The following is a 7,500-nucleotide window of genomic DNA, read 5'->3' as shown; positions in this document are numbered from 1 at the left end:
CGGGCCGTCTCGGCGGAGGGCCGGGTGCTGGCCTCCGCCCTCAAACGGGCCCGCTCCCCCCCTCCCACGCCGGGCAGGGTCGGGTACAATACTCGGATTGATCCCCTAGGCTGAGCTCCGGTTCTCACAGGCTCTGAAAAACCTGTCCTCAGAAATCTCCTCACACAATCCTCGAAAGGCAGGTCGAAAAAGCCAAAGCCCCGCCTTCGGCGGTACGAAACTGGAACCGGGCGCCACCTCGTGGTTCCCTCGGTCGGCCGAGACGGCGTGGGGCGACCCCTTCCGGACATCCGCGAGACGACCGGCCGTCAGGTCAACCCATTCGCTCCAAAGGGGTTGACCTGGTGGCCGAGAGGGGACTTTGAAAATTTTTCGGACTTGGAAAACTTTTTTTTTTTTTTTTTTCCCCCAGCCCGCTTCCTCCGGGTTGACCCGGTGGCCGAGCGTCTCGCCGTCCCCGGACGCGGCGAGGGACTGCCTCCCGGCCGTCAGGATCGGGCCCACGGAAGTCTGATTTTAAAAAAAATTGGCCGACGCCACCGCGGAGGGCTACCCGAGCACCCCGGGCCCCGGAGCCGGAAAAGGGAAAAAAAGGATCGGGCCCACTAGAGACATGGACCCGGCCGCCAAGCAGGCCGCCCTGGGCTGACCCTCCCCGGCCGCAGCGAGGGACTGCCTCCCGGCCGACAGGATCGGGCCCCTGGAAGTCTGGGGGTGGGGGGGGGAAATCGCCCCACGCCTCCGAGGAGGGCTGCCCGGGCGGGCCTGGCCCCGGAGCTCGAAAAAAAAAAAAAGGATCGGGCCCACTAGAGACATGGACCAGGCCGCCCTGGGCTCACCCTCCCCGGCCGCAGCGAGGGACTGCCTCCCGGCCGACTGGATCGGGCCCCTGGAAGTCTGGAAAAAAGACTGGAACCTGACGCCTCCGAGGAGGGGGCGCCCAGGGAAGGAGGGAGATCCGGGTTGACCTGGTGACCGGACGGGAAAGAGGCCACCGGGCGTCCCCCCCCTTAAAACCTAGGGGTTGACCTGGTGGCCGGAAAGCGAACCGGCCAGCAGGTGAACCCTTTCGATTCCACGGGTTGACCTGGTGCCCGGGAAGCGAACCGGCCAGCAGGTGAACCCGTTCGATTCCACGGGTTGACCTGGTGCCCGGGAGGGGACTCTGAAAATTTTTCAGCCCTTTCGACTCGGGGTTGACCTGGTGGCCGAGAGGGGACTCGCACGGCAGGCAAGCCGCCCTGGGCTGACCCTCCCCGGCCGCAGCGAGGGACTGCCTCCCGGCCGACAGGATCGGGCCCCTGGAAGTCTGGGGGGGGGGGAAATCGCCCCACGCCTCCGAGGAGGGCTGCCCGGGCGGGCCTGGCCCCGGAGCTCGAAAAAAAAAAAAAGGATCGGGCCCACTAGAGACATGGACCAGGCCGCCCTGGGCTCACCCTCCCCGGCCGCAGCGAGGGACTGCCTCCCGGCCGACTGGATCGGGCCCCTGGAAGTCTGGAAAAAAGACTGGAACCTGACGCCTCCGAGGAGGGGGCGCCCAGGGAAGGAGGGAGATCCGGGTTGACCTGGTGACCGGACGGGAAAGAGGCCACCGGGCGTCCCCCCCCTTAAAACCTAGGGGTTGACCTGGTGGCCGGAAAGCGAACCGGCCAGCAGGTGAACCCTTTCGATTCCACGGGTTGACCTGGTGCCCGGGAAGCGAACCGGCCAGCAGGTGAACCCGTTCGATTCCACGGGTTGACCTGGTGCCCGGGAGGGGACTCTGAAAATTTTTCAGCCCTTTCGACTCGGGGTTGACCTGGTGGCCGAGAGGGGACTCGCACGGCAGGCAAGCCGCCCTGGGCTCACCCTCCCCGGCCGCAGCGAGGGACTGCCACCCGGCCGACTGGATCGGGCCCCTGGAAGTCTGGAAAAAAGAATGGAACCTGACGCCTCCGAGGAGGGGGCGCCCAGGGAAGGAGGGAGATCCGGGTTGACCTGGTGACCGGACGGGAAAGAGGCCACCGGGCGTCCCCCCCCCTTAAAACCTAGGGGTTGACCTGGTGGCCGGAAAGCGAACCGGCCAGCAGGTGAACCCTTTCGATTCCACGGGTTGACCTGGTGGCCGGAAAGCGAACCGGCCAGCAGGTGAACCCGTTCGATTCCACGGGTTGACCTGGTGCCCGGGAGGGGACTCTGAAAATTTTTCAGCCCTTTCGACTCGGGGTTGACCTGGTGGCCGAGAGGGGACTCGCACGGCAGGCAAGCCGCCCTGGGCTGACCCTCCCCGGCCGCAGCGAGGGACTGCCTCCCGGCCGACAGGATCGGGCCCCTGGAAGTCTGGGGGGGGGGGAAATCGCCCCACGCCTCCGAGGAGGGCTGCCCGGGCGGGCCTGGCCCCGGAGCTCGAAAAAAAAAAAAGGATCGGGCCCACTAGAGACATGGACCAGGCCGCCCTGGGCTCACCCTCCCCGGCCGCAGCGAGGGACTGCCTCCCGGCCGACTGGATCGGGCCCCTGGAAGTCTGGAAAAAAGACTGGAACCTGACGCCTCCGAGGAGGGGGCGCCCAGGGAAGGAGGGAGATCCGGGTTGACCTGGTGACCGGACGGGAAAGAGGCCACCGGGCGTCCCCCCCCTTAAAACCTAGGGGTTGACCTGGTGGCCGGAAAGCGAACCGGCCAGCAGGTGAACCCTTTCGATTCCACGGGTTGACCTGGTGCCCGGGAAGCGAACCGGCCAGCAGGTGAACCCGTTCGATTCCACGGGTTGACCTGGTGCCCGGGAGGGGACTCTGAAAATTTTTCAGCCCTTTCGACTCGGGGTTGACCTGGTGGCCGAGAGGGGACTCGCACGGCAGGCAAGCCGCCCTGGGCTCACCCTCCCCGGCCGCAGCGAGGGACTGCCACCCGGCCGACTGGATCGGGCCCCTGGAAGTCTGGAAAAAAGAATGGAACCTGACGCCTCCGAGGAGGGGGCGCCCAGGGAAGGAGGGAGATCCGGGTTGACCTGGTGACCGGACGGGAAAGAGGCCACCGGGCGTCCCCCCCCCTTAAAACCTAGGGGTTGACCTGGTGGCCGGAAAGCGAACCGGCCAGCAGGTGAACCCTTTCGATTCCACGGGTTGACCTGGTGGCCGGAAAGCGAACCGGCCAGCAGGTGAACCCGTTCGATTCCACGGGTTGACCTGGTGCCCGGGAGGGGACTCTGAAAATTTTTCAGCCCTTTCGACTCGGGGTTGACCTGGTGGCCGAGAGGGGACTCGCACGGCAGGCAAGCCGCCCTGGGCTGACCCTCCCCGGCCGCAGCGAGGGACTGCCTCCCGGCCGACAGGATCGGGCCCCTGGAAGTCTGGGGGCGGGGGGAAATCGCCCCACGCCTCCGAGGAGGGCTGCCCGGGCGGGCCTGGCCCCGGAGCTCGAAAAAAAAAAAAAGGATCGGGCCCACTAGAGACATGGACCAGGCCGCCCTGGGCTCACCCTCCCCGGCCGCAGCGAGGGACTGCCTCCCGGCCGACTGGATCGGGCCCCTGGAAGTCTGGAAAAAAGACTGGAACCTGACGCCTCCGAGGAGGGGGCGCCCAGGGAAGGAGGGAGATCCGGGTTGACCTGGTGACCGGACGGGAAAGAGGCCACCGGGCGTCCCCCCCCTTAAAACCTAGGGGTTGACCTGGTGGCCGGAAAGCGAACCGGCCAGCAGGTGAACCCTTTCGATTCCACGGGTTGACCTGGTGCCCGGGAAGCGAACCGGCCAGCAGGTGAACCCGTTCGATTCCACGGGTTGACCTGGTGCCCGGGAGGGGACTCTGAAAATTTTTCAGCCCTTTCGACTCGGGGTTGACCTGGTGGCCGAGAGGGGACTCGCACGGCAGGCAAGCCGCCCTGGGCTCACCCTCCCCGGCCGCAGCGAGGGACTGCCACCCGGCCGACTGGATCGGGCCCCTGGAAGTCTGGAAAAAAGAATGGAACCTGACGCCTCCGAGGAGGGGGCGCCCAGGGAAGGAGGGAGATCCGGGTTGACCTGGTGACCGGACGGGAAAGAGGCCACCGGGCGTCCCCCCCCCTTAAAACCTAGGGGTTGACCTGGTGGCCGGAAAGCGAACCGGCCAGCAGGTGAACCCTTTCGATTCCACGGGTTGACCTGGTGGCCGGAAAGCGAACCGGCCAGCAGGTGAACCCGTTCGATTCCACGGGTTGACCTGGTGCCCGGGAGGGGACTCAGAAAATTTTTCAGCCCTTTCGACTCGGGGTTGACCTGGTGGCCGAGAGGGGACTCGCACGGCAGGCAAGCCGCCCTGGGCTGACCCTCCCCGGCCGCAGCGAGGGACTGCCTCCCGGCCGACAGGATCGGGCCCCTGGAAGTCTGGGGGCGGGGGGAAATCGCCCCACGCCTCCGAGGAGGGCTGCCCGGGCGGGCCTGGCCCCGGAGCTCGAAAAAAAAAAAAAGGATCGGGCCCACTAGAGACATGGACCAGGCCGCCCTGGGCTCACCCTCCCCGGCCGCAGCGAGGGACTGCCTCCCGGCCGACTGGATCGGGCCCCTGGAAGTCTGGGGGGGGGGGGGGGAATGGAACCTGACGCCTCCGAGGAGGGGACGCCCAGGGAAGGAGGGAGATCCGGGTTGACCTGGTGACCGGACGGGAAAGAGGCCACCGGGCGTGCCCCCGTTAAAACCCCTAGGGGTTGACCTGGTGGCCGGAAAGCAAACCGGCCAGCAGGTGAACCCTTTCGATTCCACGGGTTGACCTGGTGCCCGGGAAGCGAACCGGCCAGCAGGTGAACCCGTCCGATTCCACGGGTTGACCTGGTGCCCGGGAGGGGACTCTGAAAATTTTTCAGCCCTTTCGACTCGGGGTTGACCTGGTGGCCGAGAGGGGCCTCGCACGGCAGGCAAGCCGCCCTGGGCTCACCCTCCCCGGCCGCAGCGAGGGACTGCCCCTCCCCACCCCCCGGCTGACAGGATCGGGCGCACTGGAAGTCCGGGACAGTATTTTCCCCGACGCCGGGGAGGGCGGGCGGAGGGGCTCTGGCGGCCAGCCCGGGCCCCGGAGCTCGAAAAGGAAAAAAGGACCGGGCCCGCGAGAGACGGGGGCCCTGCCGCAGGGGGGGGGGCAGTCCGACCGGGGCTCACCGTGCGGCAGGCCCGGGCGTCGGCAGGGGAAAGCGGGCGAGGAGGCGCGGGGCCGGGTGCCTACGGCCATACCGGACCGAACGCCCCCGATCCCGTCCGATCTCGGAAGGTAAACCGTCCCGGGCCTGGCTAGTACTTGGATGGGTGACCGCCTGGGAATCCCAGGTGCCGTAGGCAGCTTTTCCCGGTCCGAGTCAGCTCTCTCTCCTTTTCTGGGGGGGAAGGAGAGGGGGGGACGGGCCGGAAAGCCCCTCGTCGCTCCTGCCGAGTCGGAGGTCGCGGCCGCAGGTCACGGGTCTGGGCGCCTGGGGTCCGGCTCCCCACCCACCCGGCTTCCTCCGCGGAGGACCCCCCCCGGGGCCACCGAAGCCGCTGGGGGAGACCCCGGGCATGGGGCGGACTGGCCCGGACCCTCCCGGCCGCCGGCCCGCAGGTCCGCCCCGAATCCCCCCCCGCGGCCACCCAGGCCAGGCCTGGCCAGGCGGGACGGACGGCGGGTGTCCAGCGCCCAGCGGCTTCCTCCAGCGGGGACCCACGGACCCCAAAGCCGCAGGGGGAGGCCCCGGGCCCGGGACGGACTCGCTCGGACCCCCTGCGCCCGGCCGCCGGCCCGCGGGACCGCCCCGAATCCCCCCGCGGCCACCCAGGCCAGGCCTGGCCAGGCGGGACGGACGGCGGGTGTCCAGCGCCCAGCGGCTTCCTCCAGCGGGGACCCACGGACCCCAAAGCCGCAGGGGGAGGCCCCGGGCCCGGGCCCGACTCGCTCGGCCCCCCCGCCTCCCCTGCGCCCGGCCGCCGGCCCGCGGGACCGCCCCGAATCCCCCCGCGGCCACCCAGGCCAGGCCTGGCCAGGCGGGACGGACGGCGGGTGTCCAGCGCCCAGCGGCTTCCTCCAGCGGGGACCCACGGACCCCAAAGCCGCAGGGGGAGGCCCCGGGCCCGGGCCCGACTCGCTCGGCCCCCCCGCCTCCCCTGCGCCCGGCCCCCGGCCCGCGGGACCGCCCCGAATCCCCCCGCGGCCACCCAGGCCAGGCCTGGCCTGGCGGGACGGACGGCGGGTGTCCAGCTCCCAGTGGCTTCCTCCAGCGGGGACCCACGGACCCCAAAGCCGCAGGGGGAGGCCCCGGGCCCGGGACGGACTCGCTCGGCCCCCCCGCCTCCCCTGCGCCCGGCCCCCGGCCCGCGGGACCGCCCCGAATCCCCCCGCGGCCATCCAGGCCAGGCCTGGCCTGGCGGGCCGGTGTGCGGCTCCCCCGGGCTTCCTCCCCCGACGACCCGCGCCCCCCTGAGCCGCAGGCGGAGACCCCGGCCCCGGGGCGGACCGGCCCGGGCTCGCTCGAGCCCCCTGCGCCCGGCCCGCAGGACCGCCCCCCCGAATCCCCCGGGAGAGGCCCGGCCTGCACGCCACTGACGACCCGCGGCCCCCAAAGTCGCAGGAGGCGCCCCCCCCCGGTTAGCCCCGTCTCGCTCCGCGCCCCCCGCCCCTCGCTGCCGGGACCGGGCGCCGCCCCAGAGTCAGCCGCAGCCGGCCGGCCTGAGAGCTGCCCTCCTGTGGACGACGGTGAGTTTACCTTGATACTAACCGGCCGTCAGCCAGGTCAACCCCATTGCTAGACTGGGGTGGACCTGGTGGCCGAGTGGGGACTTGGAACATTTGACAGCTGCTTCCCGGGGCTTGACCGGTTGTCCTGAACGCCCCCCACCCCCAGCCCCAGCCCCCGGCTCCTGCTCCCCTCTCCCCAGCCTCGGTGCTCCGCTCCCTGCCTCGGAGGCTGCCTCTCTGCGGCGCCTGCATCGCCTCCGAGGACGCGCACCCTCCGGAGGCTGGACGTAAACCCACCACTGCCGCTGACCCGGCTCTCCGAGGGACGACTGTGAGGCCTCCCCCCCCCCCCCACCCCCGGACCGCCCTGGGGACGACTGCTAAGCCTCCCCCACCGGACCGCCCGGGGCAAGACTGCTAAGCCTCCCTCCCACACACACACACACACACTGTCGGGGGAGGACTATTAAGCTTTCCCCCTGGAGCGCCCGGGGCGGACGACTGTTAAGCCTGCCCCCGGAGTCCTCGGGGGAGGACTATTAAGCTTTCCCCCCTGGAGCGCCCGGGGGGGGACGACTATTAAGCCTGGCCCCCGGAGTCCTCGGGGGACGACTATTAAGCCTCCCCCGGACTGGCCGGGGGGCGACTATTAAGCCTCCCCCGGACCTGCTCCGTCTCGACTATTAAGCCCCCCTCTGTGGTCCTCAAGACCACTGCCGTGCTGCCCTCGGAGTGGGGTGACACCCGGGCCGGAAAGCAAACCGGCCACCAGGTCAACCCGTCGAATCCAATGGGTTGACCTGGTGGCCGGAAAGCAAACCAGCCGCCAGGTCAACCCGTCGAAACCAAT

At 69.7% G+C, this 7,500-nt stretch overlaps 1 non-coding gene across 1 annotated transcript; it reads left to right on the top strand.

Moving 5' to 3' along the window:
- The first annotated feature begins 5,165 nt into the window (after positions 1 to 5,165).
- LOC135977782 (5S ribosomal RNA) lies at positions 5,166 to 5,284 on the top strand. The gene has a single exon (XR_010595225.1). It is a non-coding gene; the product is annotated as a 5S ribosomal RNA (ribosomal RNA).
- The last annotated feature ends 2,216 nt before the right edge of the window (positions 5,285 to 7,500 follow it).

This window comes from Chrysemys picta, unplaced genomic scaffold, assembly GCF_011386835.1.
Source record: "Chrysemys picta bellii isolate R12L10 unplaced genomic scaffold, ASM1138683v2 scaf36, whole genome shotgun sequence".
In the NCBI taxonomy this organism is placed as follows: Eukaryota; Metazoa; Chordata; order Testudines; family Emydidae; genus Chrysemys; species Chrysemys picta.
The sequence above is the reverse complement of the archived record's forward strand: the minus strand, read 5'-3'. Positions and strand labels throughout refer to the sequence as shown.